We start from the raw sequence: 22,958 nt of genomic DNA, 5'->3' as shown, positions 1-22,958 counted from the left end.
TTGTTGCTATCTGTGTTTTAATAAACACGGGAACCTATTTTACTATACTGAAACTTCAGTAGGAAACAGTAAAAGCATGAATGTTTAAGCTACTCACTTTCTCAATGTATCAATTTCTGCCTATTCCTCTGTTTTATTTATCCTATAATTAGCTGAGTACCTTTGCAATTCTTTGGATTGGGCTCTAACTGCTTTGTGCAAAACTGAATATTTAAAAAAAAAAAATGTCACCTTGGTGCTGTTGAATCCAAAGGTGGAAGATCACAGAACAGTGCAATGCTTGTTCTCTTCTAAACCTCAGAATTGCTCATCCCTTTAAAAGTACTGTTTGAACACTTTCTTTAAACAATTTATTTGAACTTGATATTTTTTTAAATGTCCTTGTGGCAGCGGGGGCGTGGTCAAGCATCGGTCTGTGACCGGAGGGTGGAGTCAGGGAAGGTAAGTGGCAGAATCACTGCACCTGATGGGATTCGCGGTGATGTCCGTAGGTGGTGTACGGCGTGCCGCGAATGCCAGTTAGTAAATCCAGCAGCCATTCCAAAAGTGCCTTTGCGCCCCCTCCCATTAATTGAGACCCCGTTCGAAAGAATTGGGATGGATCTCGTTGGGCCATTAGATCAGTCAACACGAGGGTATCGCTTTATTTTAGTTCTGATGGACTATGCAACACGATACCCGGAAGCAGTGCCTCTTCACAATATCTCAGCACGCAGTATTGCAGAAACGCTCTTCTGTGTCATCTCCCGAGTTGGAATCCCCGAAGAGATTCTGACTGATCAAGGCACCTCGTTTATGTCACGCACACTGAACGAACTGTATGGGTTATTAGGAATTAAGCCGATCCGCACCAGCATTTATCACCCACAAACGGACGGTTTAGTTGAACGGTTCAATCGCACCCTCAAAAATATAATTAAAAAATTCGTAAGTGAGGACGCACGTAATTGGGATAAATGGCTCAAACCCTTGTTATTTGCAGTGCGAGAGGTCCCACAAGCCTCCATGGGGTTCTCCCCATTCGAATTATTATATAGGCGTAAGCCGCGCGGCATTCTAGATGTGCTGCGAGAAAATTGGGAGGAGGGACCTTCACCAAGTAAAAATGAAATTCAATAAGTTATTGATCTGCGCTCAAAACTCCACACACTCACACACCTAACCCAGGAGAATTTGCGGCAGGCCCAAGAATGGCAAACCCGCCTGTACGACAGGGGTACGCGCCTTAGGGAGTTCGCACCGGGAGAGAAAGTACTTGTACTGTTGCCCACATCGAGCTCCAAATTGATCGCCAAGTGGCAAGGACCCTTTGAGGTCACACGGCGAGTCGGGGACGTCGACTATGAGGTGAGGCGAACGGACAGGGGTGGGGCGCTACAGATTTACCACCTCAATCTGCTCAAACTCTGGAATGAGGAGGTCCCCGTGGCATTGGTGTTGGTGGTTCCGGAGAAGGCGGAGCTGGGGCCGGAGGTTCAAAAGGGAACATTGGCATCGCGTACCTCTCCGGTCCCCTGTGGAGACCACCTCTCCCCGACCCAACTCGCGGAGGTTGCCCAGTTGCAGACCAAGTTTTTGGACGTGTTCTTGCCCCTGCCCAGCCGCACCAACCTCATAGGACACCACATTGAGATGCCCCCGGGGGTGGTAGTGCGCAACCGTCCTTACAGGCTACCCGAACACAAGAAAAAAGTGGTTCGGGAAGAACGAGGCCATGCTCGAAATGGGCATCATTGAGGAGTCCCACAGTGACTGGAGCAGCCCGGTGGTCTTGGTACCCAAGACCGACGGGTCGGTCCAGTTCTGTGTAGACTATAGAAAAGTCAACGTGGTGTCTAAATTCGATGCATACCCAATGCCTCATATTGATGAGTTGCTCGATCGTCTAGGCACGGCTCGCTTTTACTCGACACCAGATTTGACAAAGGGTTATTGGCCGATCCCCTTGACTCCACTATCCCGAGAAAAAACGGCCTTTTCCACACTGTTTGGCTTACACCAGTTTGTCACACTTCCTTTTGGGCTGTTTGGGGTACCCGCTACGTTCCAGCAGCTGATGGATAGGGTCCTCCGCCCCCACGCCACCTATGCGGCCGCATACCTCGATGACATCATTATCTATAGTAATGACTGGCCGCGGCACCTGCAACATCTGAGGGCCATCCTTAGGTCGCTGAGGCGGGCGGGTCTCACAGCCAACCCAAAGAAGTTTGCGATTGGGCGGGTGGAAGTACGGTATCTGGGCTTCCACTTGGGCAATGGGTAGGTGCGTCCCCAAATTAACAAGACAGCAGCAATTGCGGCCTGCCCGAGGCCCAAGACCAAAAAGGGGGTGAGACAGTTCCTGGGGCTGGCTGGCTACTATCGTAGGTTTATACCTAATTATTCAGACTTCACCAGTCCGCTGACTGATCTGACTAAAAAGGGGGCACCAGATCCGGTCCAGTGGACGGAGCAATGCCAGTGGGCTTTCTCTGAGGTGAAGGCTGCACTGTGTGGGGGGCCACTGTTACACTCCCCTGACTTTTCTCTCCCCTTTAAGTTGCAGATGGATGCAGTTAGTTTTTTCTTTTTTATCAGACATCTAGTTTTAGGTTTGTTTACCTGACATGTTTCAACGTACGTAACTGTCGTCTTCCTCAGAGTGTCACCGGATGTTGTTGGTGACGCATCTTATCAGCTGATGTTTCCGAAGGCATGTCCTTCCTGTCTGGTTTGACAGGTCGGTCACGTCTTCTACTGTCTGTTGGTCCCCTGCAAGATGGCACTCCAGGTATGGGAGAGCATGTATGCTCCCTCATCCTGGTTGATGGTCCTCGGGCTTCGCTTTTGGATCTCCATGGCCTCCCTGATCCAGCACTGATGTTTATTATCTTCTGTGCGGATGACTCTGGCATTCCCCCAGTCCATAATGTGATTTTCTCTTTTGCAGTGATCTGTTATGGCTGACTTGTAATTTTCCTGTTGTGCCTTTTCTTTTATTGTTCGGGTTTGTCTTGTAGCTGTCTCCTTTTTGCACTCTTTCTTATGTTCATTTGTCCTTGTGGTGAAGCTCCTCCCTGTCTCCCCGATGTAAGTTTTATTGCATGATTGGCATGGAATCTCATATATGGTGTTGCATTTGTTTTCCGGATGTATTTTGTCTTTGGGATGAACCAGGATCTGACGGAGTGTTGTGTGTGGTTTGACAGGTGTGTTAATGTTGTGCAGTGGCGTGCACAGACATTTTGGGGGGCAAGTGCTCTGGGGGGGAAAAAGGGCACTTTTTTGCGCATGTGGAACACCTTATTATAAAAGTCTGAGATTTAACCCTCCTCTTGTGTTCGGGTCGCCACTGACCCGTTTTAGTTTTTAAAGGTGTAAAACAACCACTTAATGTTAATTTATTACATCAAGGCTTTTTGACTTTGCCAGGAATCTCTAGTTGAACAAAATAGAAAAAGAAATTTTTGTTTTCCTATACCTGAAAATGGTCTAGCAAAAAATATAATACTTATGTGCAGTTGTTTCTGTATGCAACAGGCTACTTCACGACAAAATAATTACAACTTGGGCTTAGAGGGCAAACAATACATTTTCACTCGATTCATGCGTTACCTGGCTGGTGGGGCAGGGGAAGAGCTGACTGACTGCCCGATGTGTTGTCTGCGCTACGACAAGGCCGTGGCTTCCAGGACACTATGCTGCTGCAACCTCACATTGAATGCACTGCACGCTTGTTCACGTGACAGAGCAAGAGAGACAGAGGTCCGGTGTGTGTGCGGAGGGGGCACACATCGGGATATTATTTTCACACATGCTTTTAATGCCGCGGCTTTTCTAAAAGATCATGTCGACATTGGCCTCAGTAAACTATAAAAAAAAAATTCAAAAGGGCACTTTTTTGGACAGAGGGCAGAGGGGCAGGTGCTTGAGCACCACCTCGTGTCTATCTGTGCATGCCACTGATGTTGTGTTTCCTCATTGCTCTTTGAATGCGTTCCGTTATTCCTCTGATGTATGGTAATGTTACTACTCCCCTGTGTTCTTGTTTGTTGCTTTGTTTTTTTCTCTTTCTTCTGTGTTTTGTTGTTCTTGACCTGTTCTGCCCCTTTGGATATTGCCCACTGTGGATATTGACATGCCTTCAGTGCGTGTTGTATGTGTTGTTCCTCCTGTTCTTTGTCCTGTGGATCTGTAATTATTGCTGCGCGTTCATGTAATGTTCTAACTACTGATATTTTGTGCATTATGGGGTGTTCGGAAGTCCAGTTTAAATATTGGTCGGTGTGTGTGGGTTTTCTGTGTACTTTTATTTTGATGTCCCCATCTTCTGTGTGTTGTATTTTTAGGTCCAAAAATGCTATTGACTGCTCCGTTTCCTCTTCATGTGTGAATTTTATGTTGCCGGTATTGTCTATGGTGTTGAGATGGTTGGTGAGTTGTTGAGTGTATCCCATCTTCACTTTTTCCAGTATATCATCCACATAACGTTTCCAGAGTGTTGGTCTGTATTCTGCCGGTATTGTAGTGAGTGCTTTCTGCTCCAGGTCTTCCATGAAAAAGCCGCACATGATGGCCGATAGTGGGTCTCCCATGGCAAACCCTTCCTTTTGTCTGTATATTGTATTCCTAAACTGAAAGTATGTGGATGTGGCGATGAATTGAAGGAGTTGAGTGATGTCTTGTACTGTGAGGTTTGTACATTTCCTGAGTGTCCTGTCTGTTTTTAATCTGTCTTGCACTACCTGTATAGTGGCTTCCGTGGGTGTTCTGGTGAAAAGAGATATGACGTGGTGTGATATGAAAACTTCGTCTTGCTGAATTTTGATGTTTTTTAGTTCTTCTGCCAGTTGTTTTGAGTTTTTGCAGTGTTGGTCTGTGAGTCCTAGTAATGGTTTGATTATTTCGGCAAGTGCTTTTGATAGGTTGTATGTCACTGAGCCAATGCTGTCTACTATGGGGCGTAATGGTGTTCCTGGTTTGTGTATTTTTGTTGTGCCGTAAATCCTGGGGATGACGTTGGCTGTGGGTACTAGGTGATTGTATGCCTGTTTATCTGTTTTATTTTCATTGAGTAGCGGTTTGAGTAGTACTTTGAGTTTCTCCATCAACCGGGATTAGGGAGCATACATGCTCTCCCATACCTGGAGTGCCATCTTGCAGGGGACGAACAGACAGTAGAAGACGTGACTGACCTGTCAAACCAGACAGGAAGGACACGCCTTCGGAAACATCAGCTGATAAGATGTGTCACCAACAACCAGGGTGCGATTTGTCAAAAAACCAGAAGGGGGATTTTTTTTTTTTAATCATGAAACGTCACAAAATTAAGTTAACAATAGGCTAACAGCTCAATAACATCCGATGATATCAAATGAATAACATTTTTCTTTTTCTTTCTCTCTCTCTTCCCCCCCCAATCTGTCCCTCTGAGTTACATGTTGATCCTGGGATTGAGATGCTGGCCTCTTCTGCCCCTCGGACCTGCTTGATCCATCCTGGTGCCCTGTGTCTGGTTGGAGTTTTATCGCACCGCTCCTGTGAAGGACGGCCCCATGAGGACAGTTGAGGGTTATACCTGTTAAAACTGTTAATATTATAGTCAGGCTGTCTGTTGTTGCCCAAATGAGGATGGGTTCCCTTTTGAGTCTGGTTCCTCTCGAGATTTCTTCCTCATGTCGTCTGAGGGAGTTTTTCCTTGCCACCGTCGCCACAGGCTTGCTCATTGGGGATAGATTAGGGATAAAATTAGCTCATGTTTTAAGTCGTTCAAATTCTGTAAAGCTGCTTTGTGACAATGTTTATTGTTAAAAGCGCTATACAAATAAACTTGATTTGATTTGATTTGATAACACTAAATGAAAATGAACACTAAACCAGAGATAGTAAATTCATCTTCCTAGCTTTCTGACTAAATACACAAACACTAACACACAACAAAGTTCGCATTGCTTGTCGCGTTGCTGTGATGTTTCTCTCCCTCCGGATTAAATGGACAGTGACTCAAAAATCACTAAAATACATGAATACTAAATGAACAGTTTGCTCTGATGGCGCAGTTCATGTGGCCTTTTCTGCTTTCCCGTCGGTGCGCTATCTGCCACGTTTCGCCCTTCTTTAATCCACATTTCTGCGAACTTCTCAGCAGGGAAGGAACGCATGTCTGGCCCATTGACAGCGAGGAAAAGAAGGCTGTTCAGTGTGGATACATTCATTCTGTTGCGCTGATCAGTAAGGATGTGATTCATGGCGCTAAATCCATGTTCACACTCTGTTGTTGACACAGGAAGCGTGGAGATGACAGAAAGCAAGTTGAGGAAATTTTCTCCTTGGACTCCGTTGAACTTGTACTGTCAAAATTCTTTCAGCAGCAGAGCGGTGTCAGAGACCTCAGCTGCCAGGGTTTTTTGAATTCTGACAAGTTTGTCTTCCCCAAACAGAATGCGCTCGCCTTCATCCTTCGGCCAGCTTAAGGGGCACAGCGCAGCACATGCAGCAAGCACACCGTTGTCGTCCAGCCTGTGCTCCACGTTATCTGCCAGCGAGGTGAAGAAGCGGTCACGGAACGCACTTGCCCTCTGCTGCTCTCGGTCACTCGGCTGGCAGATATTCACCCCCTTGAATGAGTGCGTGTCGAGTTCCTGTCTCAGGCTTTTGGTGTTGGCACCGTCAGCGAGCTTCATGGAGCGCAGGGCCCTCACTGCAATGTCCACCTCTGCATTGGCCTGGATGGCAGTGGCATCTCTCCTCTGGAGGAACAGAGACAGGGCTTTCAGAGTTTCCAGGGCATCTTTCACCAGCGCTAGTTCCATCAGAAAGATCCACTGAGTCATCTGGGAATGAATTCCCTGACACTTCGCCCTTTCTGTGGTGGATCTTGAGGTGTCCACAGCCAGCACAGAAAAGAGACGCACCAAAGCTGGATAACTCTCCCAGAGAGCTGTAACTGACGTGCATGATGAAGACAGCCAGCACACATCAAACACCCTGCCTATTCTTCAAGCATGCATGCCCAAATTGGAGGCGGCGATTTCAAGCTCGCGGGTGTGCTTTGGGCTCTGGGAGAAAAATGCATACAGGCAATCTGTAAACATCTGAAAATGACTTGCGTCTGTTGTGTGCTTCACCGCATCATGGACTGCAAGTTCCAATTTGTGATTCATGCAGTGAATTACAGTAAGGTCAGGGTTAATCTCATCGCACAGGAGAGTGGCAGTTCCCATGTATCGGCCCAGCATAGCGGTGGCCCCGTCAGTCGCGAAACCAATCAACCGGGAGTGCAGCATTTCCTTGGTGATGCCATCTCTCTCCAGGGTGTCCAGCAACGTGTCTCGTATGGCAGAACCCGTGCATGATTCCAATTCGATTAATTGATAGAAGTTGTTGCAAACCTCTCTATCAAAGGGAACGCGAATGTAAACTATGACACATGTTTTATTTGAGATGGTCGTGCTCTCGTCGATGAGGATGCTGAATTTGGCAGGTGATTTTGTTATGAACCCTACTAATTGGCTTGCCATTTTCTGGGCGATGAACATCAGCATACTCCGACAGGCTTTGTCGGAGTGCAGCATTGACCCTACATCAACCCCATTCAGTTCTTGCAGTTCGATCACCTGTGGCAGCATTTTGAATGACAAGTCGTTCTGGCAGATCATGTACGCAGTGCGCATACAGTACGCTGTGGCCCGTACCCTCTCCTCATTCTTCTTCCTCCACAGACTTGCGCTTACATTATTGGCAGTTTCAAATGCTGCATCACATCTCTTTTGGAGAATTTCAAGGCATTTTACGTGGGACTGGCATTTACCATGCTTGTTAATTTTATCATTCAGCTTTTTAACTGAGCTGGTTTTAACACCGTTCACAAATGCCGGATCAATGTGAAGGCGCTCGTCTGTGTTGGGGCCTAAAGTTTTTACTTCAGAGCAAGCTGCACATTTCACTGACCCATCAGTTGACACTGTTAGCCACTCTCGACCCTCTTGCCATTTAGCAAATCGTGCCAGCTCTAGACAGCCACCAACCGCATGCTACGAGATGTTCCCAGACTCGTGAACAACGTTATCTTCTCTACGGGACTTATCCTGGGCATCCTCCTCCTGTTCATCCTTTGTGCTGCAGGTAAGTGTGGATGTTGGATTTGATTGTTTTTTATTTGCTGGCCCAACGAAGAACGATGAAATACTGCTCTGGACGTGTTTCATTTTCGCACGTTTTCATTAGCAATTTCTAATTTCCACTGGAGGGGCGCGTGGTCCGAACAGAGGGTGAAAAGGCATCCCAGCAGGTAGTAGCGGAGGGCGAGGACTGCCCACTTGATGGCCAGGCACTCTTTTTCGATGGTGCTGTAGCGCCCCTCACGCACCGACAGCTTTTTGCTGATATACAGCACTGGATGGTCCTCCCCCTCCACCTCCTGGGACAAAACAGCCCTCTGTCCGATGCATCCATATGCATCTCTTGATTACGTTCATTATGTCTTATATTAGATATGGTTATTTTTTTCTTTTTTATCAGACATCTAGTTTTAGGTTTGTTTACCTAACATGTTTCGACGTACGTAACTGTCGTCTTCCTCAGAGTGTCACCGGATGTTGTTGGCTGGGTGCGATTTACTGGGGGGGATGGTGAGGATCATCCCCCCCCCCCCCCCCCCCCCCCCCCCCGGTTTTTATCTCTGCTGAAAAAAATCCTCAGGGACAACCCTGTCAATAAAACAAACAAACCAAAAAAAAGTTGACATGACAGGCATGTTGTGACACAGTTTTCTATGGTCTACATTGCACTCATTTCAAAATGACCCGAAGTGGCAGCTTTGATGTTCACAAGCATCCCCAGCAAATAGATACATTGTAGATAATAACAATATCTTTGCATCCCTGTGTATAGAACTCAAAGATATTGTTATTATCTACAATGTATCTACTGCTGGGGACGTTCGTGAACATCAAAGCTGCCACTTCGGATCATTTTGAAATGAGTGCAGTGTAGACCATAGAAAACTGTGTCACAACATGCCTGTCATGTCAACTTTTTTTTTTGGTTTGTTTGTTTTATTGACGGGGTTGTCCCCGAGGATTTTTTTTTCAGCAGAGATAAAAACCAGAGGGGGGGATGATCCCCACCATCCCCCCCAGCAAATCGCACCCAGCCAACAACATCCGGTGACACTCTGAGGAAGACGACAGTTACGTACGTCGAAACATGTCAGGTAAACAAACCTAAAACTAGATGTCTGGGGGCTGTTTTGTCCCAGGAGGTGGAGGGGGAGGACCGTCCAGTGCTGTATATCAGCAGAAAGCTGTCGGTGCGTGAGGGGCGCTACAGCACCATCGAAAAAGAGTGCCTGGCCATCAAGTGGGTGGTCCTCACCCTCCGCTACTACCTGCTGGGATGCCTTTTCACCCTCTGTTCAGACCATGCACCCCTCCAGTGGCTCCATCGCATGAAGGATGCCAAGGCGCGGATCACCCGTTGGTATCTGGCACTCCAACCCTTTAACTTCAAGGTGATCCACAGGCCGGGGGTGCACATGGTCCTGGCGGACTTCCTCTCCCATCGGGGGGGGAGTCAGCTGCAGGCCGGACAGCCGCCCGGCCTGAGTCGGGCGGTGGGGGTATGTGGCAGCGGGGGCGTCGTCAAGCATCGGTCTGTGACCGAAGGCGGAGTCAGGGAAGGTAAGTGACAGAATCACTGCACCTGATGTTTATTAACGTGTGTTTGTGTGTCTTCCCCAGTGACCGCGCCCTATTTAAAGAGAGAGAGAGAGAGAGAGAGAGAGAGAGAGCAGAGGAGGAGAGCTCTCTCCCCAACCAGACAACTTGTGTGTGTGTGTGTGTGTGTGTGTGTGTGTGTGTGTGTGTGTGTGTGTGTGTGTGTGTGTGCGCGTGGCTGGAGAGTATTGCACCTGAAAAGTGCAAAATAAAAGAGTTTTGTGAACTCAGTTCTGGCCTGCCGTCCTTCTGTGCTCCTCCCACTCATACGAACTGTCACAGTCCTGTTTACACACCATTAGCATCAGTTTCAAATTGAATCAAGTTGTTGTGATGTCAAGTATTTCTTTCAAATATAATATTTATGATAATTTGCTGTTTTTAAAAACCTTAATACTGTATCTTTTCTCCATTAGCATGTTCTTGTTTCATTTCACTTATATTATTAAAGAGTGTGACTAACAAAAATAAATACTAAATAAAATATGATACTAAAATGCTAGTACAAAAATAAAAGTAAATACTGGAATCTACTATACTATAAATTGCGACCCATCTTTCTCTCTACGTGCAGCTGAATAATAAGTTCATGAAGAAGATCCCACGGGATGCGGAGGCATCTAACATTCTGGTGGGTGAAGTGGACTTCTTGGATTCTCCTTTCGTGGCCTTTGTACGGCTCCAGCACGCTGTCATGCTTGCAGGTCTCACTGAAGTCCCTATGCCTACATGGTAAACTAAAATCTAAATTAGGGTTGGGATAGTATGAAAAATTATTGTGTATAAGTTGTAGTGTATGATCACTGTGAGTTTTATCTGACTGAACTGTAAGCCTGTGGTTAGGAAAGTGTAATAATAGCAAGTAACCAAATTGGCATAATATTTGTTGAAAGAATGGATAACTGAAGTAAATCTCCATTAATAAGGGATTAACAACAAAAATGATGCATATCAGTATTTAACAGATCACATCAATCACTATGTTGTATAACACTATGGCAACAATGCAAAGTATTTAAAATATTTTTGAGGAAATAAGTACAATATTTTTAAAGTGTATTTGTTCAGAGGATTACTTTTATTCTTCAGTAATATAGAAAAAACATTGCATCATTCATAACTTTGTATGATTATTTCTTTACCATGATATACTGTTATAATACAATACATACACACTCCTAATATCAAATTAAGTCTATTGTTTAACAGATTAAAGGTAGAAATGCAACACATACACTACAGTTATCATTGGCAAGACACTGAAATGCGAACACTCACTGAAGTACACATACAATGCACATAACGTGACCAGACGTCCCGGTTTGACCGGGACAGTCCCGATTTTGAGTCGCGTGTCCCTAGTCCCGACAAAGGTCCGTCGGGACGCTGAAATGTCCCGGTTTACACCAAACACTAACAAACTGTCCCGGTTACAGCGATTATATATAGCCAACGAGATGTCAATAAAGCTTCTAGCAATTAAGCATCAATGAGCGTGTGTGTGCAGTCAACTTTACAATGTATCTATTTGTACAATCTTGCAATATAGAGGCCGCGTTATAACGTTTTTTTTTCAATAGCAGCAATGCCGAACGGATGAGCGCTGGGCGGAGATGTTCGCACACTTCAAAAGTAGGGAGATTCCTTACAGCAATGTCAGCCAGCTTTGCCAGTTTGCCATGTGCCTACCTGGCACCAATGCTCCAGTTGAGCGAATATTTTCACTCATGAGTAACACCTGACTGACGAGAGGAATCGCATGATCGTGCCTCCTCTCAAAGCCTTGCTCATTACCCGGGCCAATTTCAACGATACTTACTCGCAGTTTCACAGCAGGCTCTCGGGCAATAAAGCGCTACTGGAGCAAATTCACTCATCATGTAAATATATGCAATAAAATGGCATCTTCTTTAGGGTGGGTGGCTGTGTTTCTGAAACATTTTTTTGTTGTCTTTCATCTGTTTCATCTGTCTTTAATCTGTATCACAGATTGTCTTAACTTGTTTGATGCTGTTGTCAACTCAGGGTTCATCTCATCTCATCTCATTATCTCTAGCCACTTTATCCTTCTACAGGGTCGCAGGCAAGCTGGAGCCTATCCCAGCTGACTACGGGCGAAAGGATGGGTCTGCCCTGGACAAATCGCTAGGTCACCACAGGGCTGACACATAGACACAGACAACCATTCACACTCACATTCACACCTACGGTCAATTTAGAGTCACCAGTTAACCTAACCTGCATGTTGGACTGTGGGGGAAACCGGAGCACCCGGAGGAAACCCACGCGGACACGGGGAGAACATGCAAACTCCGCACAGAAAGGCCACGGGGCTCGAACCCGGACCTTCTTGCTGTGAGGCGACAGCGCTAACCACTACACCACCGTGTCGCCCACTCAGGGTTCACGTTTTCAAAATAGTTAATAGCCTACGCTTGTTAAGATTAAACAGAGGCATTTTGGGTAAAGGTTCGGAGGTGACAATGATTAGGCTCATGCGCTCGTTCCTGTTACAATGCATAGCCTATTGTTTAAAAAAAAAAGTTTGTCGCATAAAATGTTGATGTTAATATGCAAGCAATGCATTTTCTTGCCGTTTTCACAAAGGTGAAATAAATCAGTTGAAATTTAGGCTATTGGCCTATTCCCTATCATCACATCTGTTGTCTGATTTTCTTACTTTAACTGAATTGTGATAGAAGTACATGGAGATAACGAGATAATACTTGATTATTCTCTGAAATGTTGATAAAAGTGAGCTTCTACAAAATGATAAAAGCACCTGTCTGAGCCATGGTTTGAGCCGGCGCATGTTTACATCAAAACGCGTGTGCGTGCATGAGTATCACGGTCACGCACAAAGTGTCCCAGTTTTAGACTCGAGAAATCTGGTCACCCTAAATACACAACATCCAGGGGTGTTGTGTCAAATCTGAAACAGTATCATTTCTGGTAAGAATGAACTGTTATATGATTAGTCACAGTGGAAAGTTTCATAGATACTATGATAATGGCTTGTAGTAGCTGATAAACTCAGATGACTTTAAAATCTCAGCACAGATTCAGTCTAGTGTAAAATGGAAAACTTATGGTTTAATGATTTAGCATTTCTTTTTCCGATGGACTGTGATTAAATAATGACCTTCACCTCACAACTAAACCTGTGCTTATAAATACTTTGCTCTGTTTTTTTTCATAATTATGTTATGTCACATAAAACATAACACTGTATTGTTTTTCAGATTTCTGTTTGCTCTCTTGGGACCCAAAGGAAAAGCCAGAGCATACCATGAGATTGGTCGAGCCATTGCTACTTTAATGTCAGATGAGGGGTGTGTGTGTGTGTGTGTGTGTGTGTGTGTGTGTGTGTGTGTTAGGGTGGCCAGACATCCCCATTTTCCAGGGATAGTCCCTGTTTTTGGTGGTCTGTCCCTGGCTGGAGCTGTCCCCGGAAATGTCCCTGTTTACAGACTGAAAAAAAAAAACCCAGACTGAAACATCTACCAGATTTCAGCAGATGCCTCACATATTGTTTTGTGGATCACTTTAAGATGGGCTCAGGCAAATAGCAGAGAAGTTCTAGAATGGTGTTTCTCAACCACTGGGCCGTGAAGTGCCATCTAGTGGGCCACGAATATTTTTTTTTTTCAAAATTGAAGCCAATATTTACTTGTAGTAGGGTACAATTGCTGGGTTGCATCCGATGTCACATCCACCTCATTAAGCTACGGTCACACTACAGCTCGTGATGCTTTGCAATGAGTTATCGATGAAAAGAGGCATTTTGATGGCAATGCATGGCAATATACACGTGAGCTAAAAGTTGTGGTCACACAGCAGGTGAACACTTGATTGTCACGCCTTCATACATTTGAGTCTGGCGCAGCTCATGCGGCCACGCTCACTCACGGAGCATGTTGTGCATGCTCTTGGGACCCAGTCGTTATGGGAAACACCTGATGCTGATTTGAACGCAATCAGCACATGCAGCTATGGACGCTGTTTTCACAGAGGCTTTGTGAATTATCATCATCACTGTCACGTTTGTTTTGAGCCATGTTTATAACGCTGTTTAAATACTCTGCTTTATGATTCTGCTTTGCTTTCGTTTGTGTTTTGTTTTTGGAAATATCGCGCCTGCTAATAAACACTCTTCCTGCACTTAGATGTGTCTATCGTCATCTATCTTGTAGTGTCCTGATCCCCGGGTCTTTAACCCAGCCACATATAAAAAGTTGTACGCCTCCATGCTCTTCCAGGTTTTCATCTGTGTCCATGTACAATGATGTCTGTAGCACCAGGTAGTTTGAGATGTTGGGGGAACTCAATGGATGGATAATTTCCCAACTCATAGGAAAAATACTTCTTTGTTAGCATGTAAGGATCTCTCCCATTGAGTGGTTTCTATATCCACTTCTTTTAAGCTTACTTCTTAGTTTTAATAACTTGCTTGTTTGTTGTACACAAACATGGCAATAAGTTCTTGTGTTAATTGACCAGACTCCACTTTTGGATCATTAATCCATTTTGACTGACAATGTCCTGCATGCATGGTTTGGCTTTTGGCACATCCAGACAATTTTAAATACAATACCTGCAATTAAAAAACGTTGGTTTTGATTGCATTTATTTAATTCCTGGGCTCCCATCTGTAACAGGGAGTGATGTTGCATTCCATTAATACACTTTACAATAAATTATTAGATTCTAGATGAGGCAAAATAATTGGGGATCTTTTTTTAATGGGCCATGACTCGTTATGAGTATGAATAGGTGGGCCTCAAAGCACAAAAGGTTGAGGACCCCTGTTCTAGAACACCTCTGGCAGTAGCTTTTCCAGTATTTTGATTGGTGGAGCTGAGGAACAAATTTTAGCGGCGCGCTAGAATCTTTGCCTAAACTAAAGTCATTCATTCAGCTTTGACAGATCGCTTCATCCGCTCCTGGACAGGTGAGCCATAGTATTTTCTTGTAGACCTAAATGACATTGTTTGTCATCTATGTTATTTAGCCTTTAAATGTGTAAGCTACATTTTCCGATGTTGTATATTACATAACATTGCTTATCGCACTGTATTGAGATGTAGCAGTTGACCTAACAAACCACAGCCTACTGCAGCCAGTGCTAGCAGGAGAAAGTTCAGTGCAGTGCCAATCAGTCAGCTGAAGTTGTTGGTAGATGTAGCATTGCTGTAATAGAAATCCAGCTGAGATAAAATTGTAAAAGTTCAACGGCATAAGCTAACTTACACACAAATTGGTGTGCTATCCCACAGAGTAGCTGGCTATGGAAAGCTGTAGGCTTATGGTAATGTTACCAAAGTATCAGTAATTTGTATAATTTGTTGTGATGTGTAGCGAACTACACATTTTGATTAAGGTTACTCATTTAGGCTAGGTCGTCAATTCAGCTATGGCTACAATTTAAGCTATGGGGGATTGGGAATAATTTGTATCTTCAATAATAATAATAATAATAATAATAATAATAATAATAATAATAATATATGTGTTAGCATACCTTGAAATTGCTTGGATTGAAGTAAATTGTTTATTTAAATTGTGTTGTGCATTTTGTATATTTTTAAATACATTGTCAGTTACTAGTGGCATATATGGTAAATAATTTAATATATTTACTTTTATGGGTCTAAAACATCTATTTCAGCTAACCTACAATTTAAGAGTCTATAAATATAAACTGTGTACCCATACCAGAGACTTTCATTTATATATTTAATTTATGTTAACCTAAAGCAGTTGTAGAATAGGCCTACAGTGCACTCAGTGAGGAAAATCTCACTTTTTATGCAATGCATGATCAAAATACATGAAAACCAGAAATGTCCCCCTTTTTATTACAAAGATAAAAACATTAGATGTTTTCATGATATTTTCACTGCCGAACCGAAAATGTCCCCAGTTTTCTTCTCAAAAATCTGGTCACCTTAGTGTGTGTTAGGGTTTTGTGGCTATGGACAACCATAACAAATGGTACTCTGTGTACTTGTGCCAGGAAATGTACCACAGTAGGTGGTGTTCCAGTGGTGTAGTCTGGTAGGAGTACATACACAGTGGACTGATGATGCCAGGATATTTGGAATTATATCTACCATCACAGATTGATGAACTGTATAGTGAACCAATTCCTTTACTTAAATAATATTTTGTAATCGTAAATATTAGCATGCCATATTCTTCAAACATAGTGCTCAGAGTTTTGAAGTTGCATGTTTTTCTGTGCTCTAGGTGTTTCATGACATTGCATACAAGGCCAAAGATTGGGGTGACCTACTGGCTGGCATAGAGGAGTTCCTTGACGAGGTCATCGTGCTACCTCCAGGAGAGTGGGACCCTGACATCCGGATTGAACCCCCCAAAACCCTACCATCCTCAGACAAACGGTACACACTTTGTGTGTCTTCATACTCACTGACCACAGTGCAGTCTAAAATGGTATAACAAGTGAACCAAAGATACAGAAGTTTTGATATCTTGATATAACTATTTGTAAATTCTTATTTATGTAGTAAGAACAACCTCGCAGGTGGAGCCGGGGGTGGAGATGGAGCAAGAAGGTCAGTGGTTAATGGCAGTGGTTCTACTGAAGGTGGTCCAGGAGGAGATGGTGGAGGTCACCATGTTGGAGACGAGCTCAGGTTCACTGGCAAGTGAGTGGCATTTGGCCTATATGCGATTACTAACCTGTAGTTAGTGCAAATACAAAATCTTGTATGTGGTGCTATGTGGTGTAATGTCCTTGTTAAAACAGGCCTCATGCTAACACTAGGCTCAATGATTATTTTCTTTCATCTCTTTTTTTTAGCTTTCTCCTGCTCTCGATTTCTCTTTTCTCAGGTTTTGTGGAGGTCTGATTCTGGATGTTAACCGAAAACTGCCATTCTTTGCAAGTGATTTCTATGATGCCCTAAACATCCAAGCCTTGTCTGCTACTTTGTTTATTTACCTGGGCACTGTAACCAATGCTATCACCTTTGGCGGCTTGCTTGGAGACGCCACAGAGAACATGCAGGTAAAGAAGATTATTGCTCAGCTAATTAATCTAATGAGTTAATGTGTTTATATTGGTAGTGGTAGGGAGCATGGTATCTATCTGTGTGTGCATCTGTCTGCTTATTCTGATGTTCACAATGTGGTTGTTGGTAGTGTTCTCCAATAAACCTTGAAAAAGATTTTTTTTTTAATCTTTTTGAAAAAGATTACTTTATTCATGCTCATGTGTGCATGTGTATGTTGAGGGAATTACGTTTTTCTCCATCATGCAACAATGACTTTTATATATCGGTTTTTGGCTTCCTTGAAGATCCATCCATCCATTATCTGTAGCCGCTTATCCTGTTCTACAGGGTCGCAGGCAAGCTGGAGCCTATCCCAACTGACTATGGGCAAGAGGCGGGGTACACCCTGGACAAGTCGCCAGGTTATCGCAGGGCTGACACAGAGACAAACAACCATTCACACCTACAGTCAATTTAGAGCCACCAATTAACCTAACCTGTATGTCTTTGGACTGTGGGAGAAACCGGAGCACCCGGAGAAAACCCACGTAGACACGGGGAGAACATGCAAACTCCACACAGAAAGGCCCTCGCCAGCCACTGGTCTTGAACCCAGGACCTTCTTGCTGTGAGGCGACAGTGCTAACCACTACACCATCATGCTGCCCCTTGAAGAAGCTGACTGATTAAATGTCAGCCACACATCTGTGTCTCTTATATGGTACCATATTGGAAGCTGTGGATTCTCAGAGTCCAAATCTTTTCACACAAGGAAACAATGAAAAGCCTACCATCTCATATCATCTCATCTCATCTCATCTCATTATCTCTAGCCGCTTTATCCTGTTCTACAGGGTCGCAGGCAAGCTGGAGCCTATCCCAGCTGACTACGGGCGAAAGGTGGGGTACACCCTGGACAAGTCGCCAGGTCATCACAGGGCTGACACATAGACACAGACAATCATTCACACTCACATTCACACCTACGGTCAATTTAGAGTCACCACTTAACCTAACCTGCATGTCTTTGGACTGTGGGGGAAACCGGAGCACCCGGAGGAAACCCACACGGACACGGGGAGAACATGTAAACTCCACACAGAAAGGCCCTCGCCAGCCACAGGGCTCGAACCCGGACCTTCTTGCTGTGAGGCGACAGCACTAACCACTACACCACCGTGCCGCCCAAAGCCTACAACATTTTTTTTTTCATTTAAGCTGTGCTACAGTGTGGCAGTTCAGTCCTATGTAATACACTTTTACTAAATTTACTGGATCCCTAACTATGTTAAAAAGTACTGGTCTATTAATGTGCACCTTTCAGTCACAACTAATATGTATAGGTCTTGATGTGTATTTATAGTAGGAATGTGTGGTGGTGTATATAGCCATGTGGTCTGGAATCAAAGGGCTGTGACATCTATTTAGATCTGTAGGTCCTCCGTAAGGCTCAAGCAAAGAAGGATCAGCTTCACTTTAAATAGAGGCGGATTACCAAGTATGTGCACCAGGCATGGCTTCGGCTCTCAGTACCTGGGTGGGTAAATTATCTCATCTCATCTCATTATCTCTAGCCGCTTCATCCTGTTTTTCAGGGTCGCAGGCAAGCTGGAGCCTATCCCAGCTGACTACAGGCGAAAGGCGGGGTACACCCTGGACAAGTTGCCATGTCATCACAGGGCTGACACATAGGCACAGACAACCATTCACCTCACATTCACACCTACGATCAATTTAGAGTCACCAGTTAACCTAACCTGCATGTCTTTGGACTGTGGGGGAAACCGGAGCACCCGGAGGAAACCCACGCAGACACGGGGAGAACATGCAAACTCCGCACAGAAAGGCCACGGGGCTCGAACCTGGACCTTCTTGCTGTGAGGCGACAGCGCTAACCACTACACCACCGTGCCGCCCATTGGGTAAATTATATAAATGTATATTCAAGACAAGATATTTCAGACAGAAGTCCATCAGCTGTACTCTGTACATGCAACCCCAATTCCCAAAACGTTGGGAACTGGGAAGACCAATTGCTGTAGTTTTGAAAGTGAAATGTTGCCCCATTCTTGCCTGATATACAATTTAATTTGCTCAATAGTCTGGAGTTTCCTTTGTCATATTTTGCATTTCATAATGCACTAAATGAGGGTGGCACAGTGGTGTAGTGGTTAGCACTGTCACCTCACAGCAAAAAGGTTCTGGGTTTGAGCCCAGCGGCTGATGGGGGGCCTTTCTGTGTGGAGTTTGCATGTTCTCCCCTTGTGGGGTTTCCACCGGATGCTCCAGTTTCCCCCACAGTCCAAAGCCATGCAGGTTAGGCTAATTGGTTGCTCTAAATTGACTGTTGATGTGAATGGTTGTTTGTCTCTATGTGTCAATCCTGTGATGCCCTGGTGACTTGTCCAGGGTGTCCTGCCTCTCGCCCATAGTCAGCTGGGATAGGCTTCAGCTTGCCTGTGACCCAGCACAGGATAAGCAGTTACAGATAATGGATGGATAATGCACTAAATGTTTTCAATGGGAGACAGGTCTGGACTGCAGGCAGGCCAGTTTAGCACCTGGAATCTTTTACTACAGTTGTAATGTACGTGGAATGCAGTTTGGCATTGTCTTGCTGAAATAATCAAGGTCATCCCTGAAAAAGAAGTCATAGATGGCAGCATGTTGCTCCAAAACCTGCATATATCATTCAGCATTAATGGTGCCTTCCAAGTTGTGCAAACTACCCATGTCATATGCACTAATGCACCCCATACCATCAGATACTGGCTTTTGAACTGTATAGTGATAACCGTCCGGATGGTTCCTCTCCTCATCAGACTACAGGACAGTTTTCTACTTCGCTTCAGTCCATTGTAAATGAGCTCAGGCCCAGAAAAGACAGCAGTGTTTCTGGATATTGTTTATATATGGTTTTAACTTGCATTTGTGGATGCAGTGATGAACTGTGTTCACAGGTGATGGTTTTCAAAAGTGTTCCTGAGCCCATACAACAATTTCCACTACAGAATTATGTCTGTTTTTAATGCAGTGCCGCCTGAGGTCCTGAAGATCACAGCCATCCAGTACTGGTTTTTGGCCTGGTCCCTTGTGTGTAGAGATTTATCTGTGTTCTCTGAACTTTTTAATGGACCGTAGATGATGTGATACCCAAATTCTTTGTAATTTTACACTCAGGAATGTTATATTTAAATTATTGCACTATTTGCCTACAGTCTTTCACAGAGCGGTGAACCCCTTCCCAGCCCCTCTGGGGTGCTTTGTTTTATACCCAATCATGTTCCTGGGCTGTTTTGTTTGTTTGTTTTTTAACATTACACAACTTTTCCAGTCTTTTGTTGCCCCGTCCGTCCAAACTTTTTATGCCTCCACCACCGTAAGGTGCAGGAGGCATTATGTTTTCAGGTTGTCCGTCTGTCCGTGCGTGAGTGCGTGCGTGCGTCCGTCTGTCCCAAAACCTTGTGAACGTGATATCTCAAAGGCTAATGAAAGGAATTTCACCAGACTTTCACCATTTGTGCACTTTGGGACAAGCATGAACTGATTAGATTTTGAGATCAAAAGGTCTAAGGTCAAGGTCACTGTGAGGTCAAATGTCTGTCCGAAAACCTTCTGAACACAATATCTCCAAGGCAGATGAAAGGAATTTCACCAAACTTTACCATTTGTGCATTTGGGGACAAAGATAAACTGATTAGATTTTGAGATCAAAAGGTCTAAGGTCAAGGTCACTCTGAGGTCAAGTGTCTGTCCGAAAACCTTGTGAACACAATATCTCCAAGGCTGATACAAGTAATTTCACCAGGTCAAGATTACTGTGAGGTCAAATGTCCATCCCCAAATCACAACTTAATAAAGCGTGTAGTCTACCGGGCGGAGGCATCCCCATGAACACCGTTGGCGTTGAGTTCTTTCTAGTTTGAAGCATGTTGCTGGCACTAAATTCAAAATGAGTTATACATTAAAACAAACAAACAAAAAATTCTCAGTTTCAACATTTGATACTTTTTTTTGTACTATTTTCAATTCAGTATAGGGTGTCCATGATTTGCAAATCATAGCATTCTCTTTTTATTTACGTTTTACACAGCTTCCTAACTTTTTGGAAATGGGATTGTAAATTGTATGTTCTTTTCAGACAATGAAGATTCTTCTTATCTCACACTTTAACATTTGGGCCAGCTATATTTATATTGCTCAGTCTATCATATACAATCAACAGGTTATAGCTTCTTTTTTTTCAGTGGTGTTCATTCTTGCACTATATTTTTGTAAATCACACATACACATAAAATGCTGTCTTTACATCTAATTGAAAAACTGACTTCTTCAATTACCTTGCCACTCAGAACAGTACCTGTCAGACAGAGGCATTTCAGACACTTGCTTGTGACACTACATTAGCACATTTCATCATTCATTCAGCAAATTATGAAATGAGACACAAGAAGACTTGATCTTGGATGAAGCCAATGATAGAGTGAATATGTAAAATCTTTACTTCTTCATGCTACAATCAAATGTACATAAAATTGATGTGTGAAAAGAAAGATGGCACATAACTGAACATGGCTAGTCTAGACCCTGAAATATGATTATCCCAGCTGCCCTAAAATGTTCAGTCAACCATTCTATCACTCCATTAAATTCCACTAATTTATGTTATCTGTTTTTGTAAGGAAGAAACCTGAGGAACTATCAAACAATCCTCAAACTGTCCCAGACACCTCTGCTTCAGCATGTGAACACTTGGTCCAAACTAAAGTGTCTTTCCAGTATATTTGATCCACTCACCTCATGCTGCTTCGCAGTCTCTTTGCTTGTGTTGGTGGATGTTTTTATGATGTTCACATGGTTATGGCAAATTAAATTTCTTCCCCTTTGTGAAGCCCATTGGGTAAATGTAATGCAGTAGTAATTATTTGTGTTCATTTGAGCTTCATTAAGCGAGAAAGACTTTATAAGAAGTCTGTACTTCAGGTCATGTGGATGTCTCACAAGTCAGCCAGTCACCAAACATCTTGATGAGTTAACAAATAGGCTTGAGTTGCTTCTAGATCAATGTAGCCTTCTAGACAGATGTAGTCTTGGAGTTTAATTTTGACATTTTTGACATGTATTGCATGCAGCACTGCATGAAGAGCTTGAATGCAGGACAGGGATACTTGAAAACGGGGGGGGGGGGGGGGGGGGGACAGTTCCACTGGATAATGAAAAAAATTTCCTCCATCATTTCCTTTTTATTATGAAAAATCTCCTTGACGTGTATGAAAATTTAGAAAAATTTAAATGTGTGCTTGCTTGTGACACTACAAATCCAGTAGATGATGGAGAAGTGATTGAGAATAGGATGGATAGCCAGCTCACAAATGTAGAGAGGAAACAAACAGAAAAGTGCCCAGGCTGGAGGTAATCAAGACAAATAGCTAGAACAGTCATGTATGTATCAGCATGATGATCCTCCATATGCAATGAAAATAGGACCTAACAGTTTTTAAAATCTGTTTATGTAAACCTGTTAGGTCCTATTGCATATGGAGAGTCAGTATTTGCCAGTTTGAGAGAGACTACCTTTGTGGTTTTGTCTTGCTCATGGGCCCAACCATGACTGGGATTTGGATTCACCCTTTTGATTTGTAACCCAAAGCCTTAACAACAACTTCTTCTTCTGCTTCTCACCCCCTCTCTTTTGCTCTCTCTCTCTTGCTCTGTAGGGTGTGTTAGAGAGTTTTGTGGGAACAGCATTAGCAGGTGCAGTGTTCTGTCTGTTAGGTGGGCAGCCCCTCACCATCCTCAGCAGTACAGGACCAGTACTTGTCTTCGAGCGGCTGCTGTTCAGCTTCAGCAAGTGAGTAGGACTAACGTGCGTGCGCGCACACACACACTTTGTTGACATCAGAGGTAATTTAAAACAGTAGATTAGAGACTGATTTATTTTGGCTTTAATTCACTATATCAGAATTCCAGTGGCTTAAAGGTTTACTTGCACCAAGTTGATTGTCTTTTTAAACAGTCTAGAAGATTCCAGAAATTTATGCAATGACTTTTATAAGCTTTTGCTTGGCCAATTGTCATAATTAGGAGGTAATTGGGAATGCACCTGTGGCTGTAAAAGGGAGACAGTGCCTTTTTGTTGTTGATACCATGGGAAAATCCAAGCAGTTTAGCCAAGACCTCAGAAAAAAATGTGGACCTCCACAAGTCCAAGTCTTCAGTAAGAACAAAACAACTGAAGGTA

General features: G+C 43.8%; 1 pseudogene; it reads left to right on the top strand.

The window, feature by feature from the left end:
• LOC132894736 (electrogenic sodium bicarbonate cotransporter 1-like) overlaps positions 1-22,958 on the top strand; it is a 212,500-nt pseudogene that overhangs the window by 152,889 nt on the left and 36,653 nt on the right.

The sequence above is a fragment of the Neoarius graeffei genome, chromosome 12 (assembly GCF_027579695.1).
Source record: "Neoarius graeffei isolate fNeoGra1 chromosome 12, fNeoGra1.pri, whole genome shotgun sequence".
Lineage (NCBI taxonomy): Eukaryota > Metazoa > Chordata > Actinopteri > Siluriformes > Ariidae > Neoarius > Neoarius graeffei.
The sequence above is the reverse complement of the archived record's forward strand: the minus strand, read 5'-3'. Positions and strand labels throughout refer to the sequence as shown.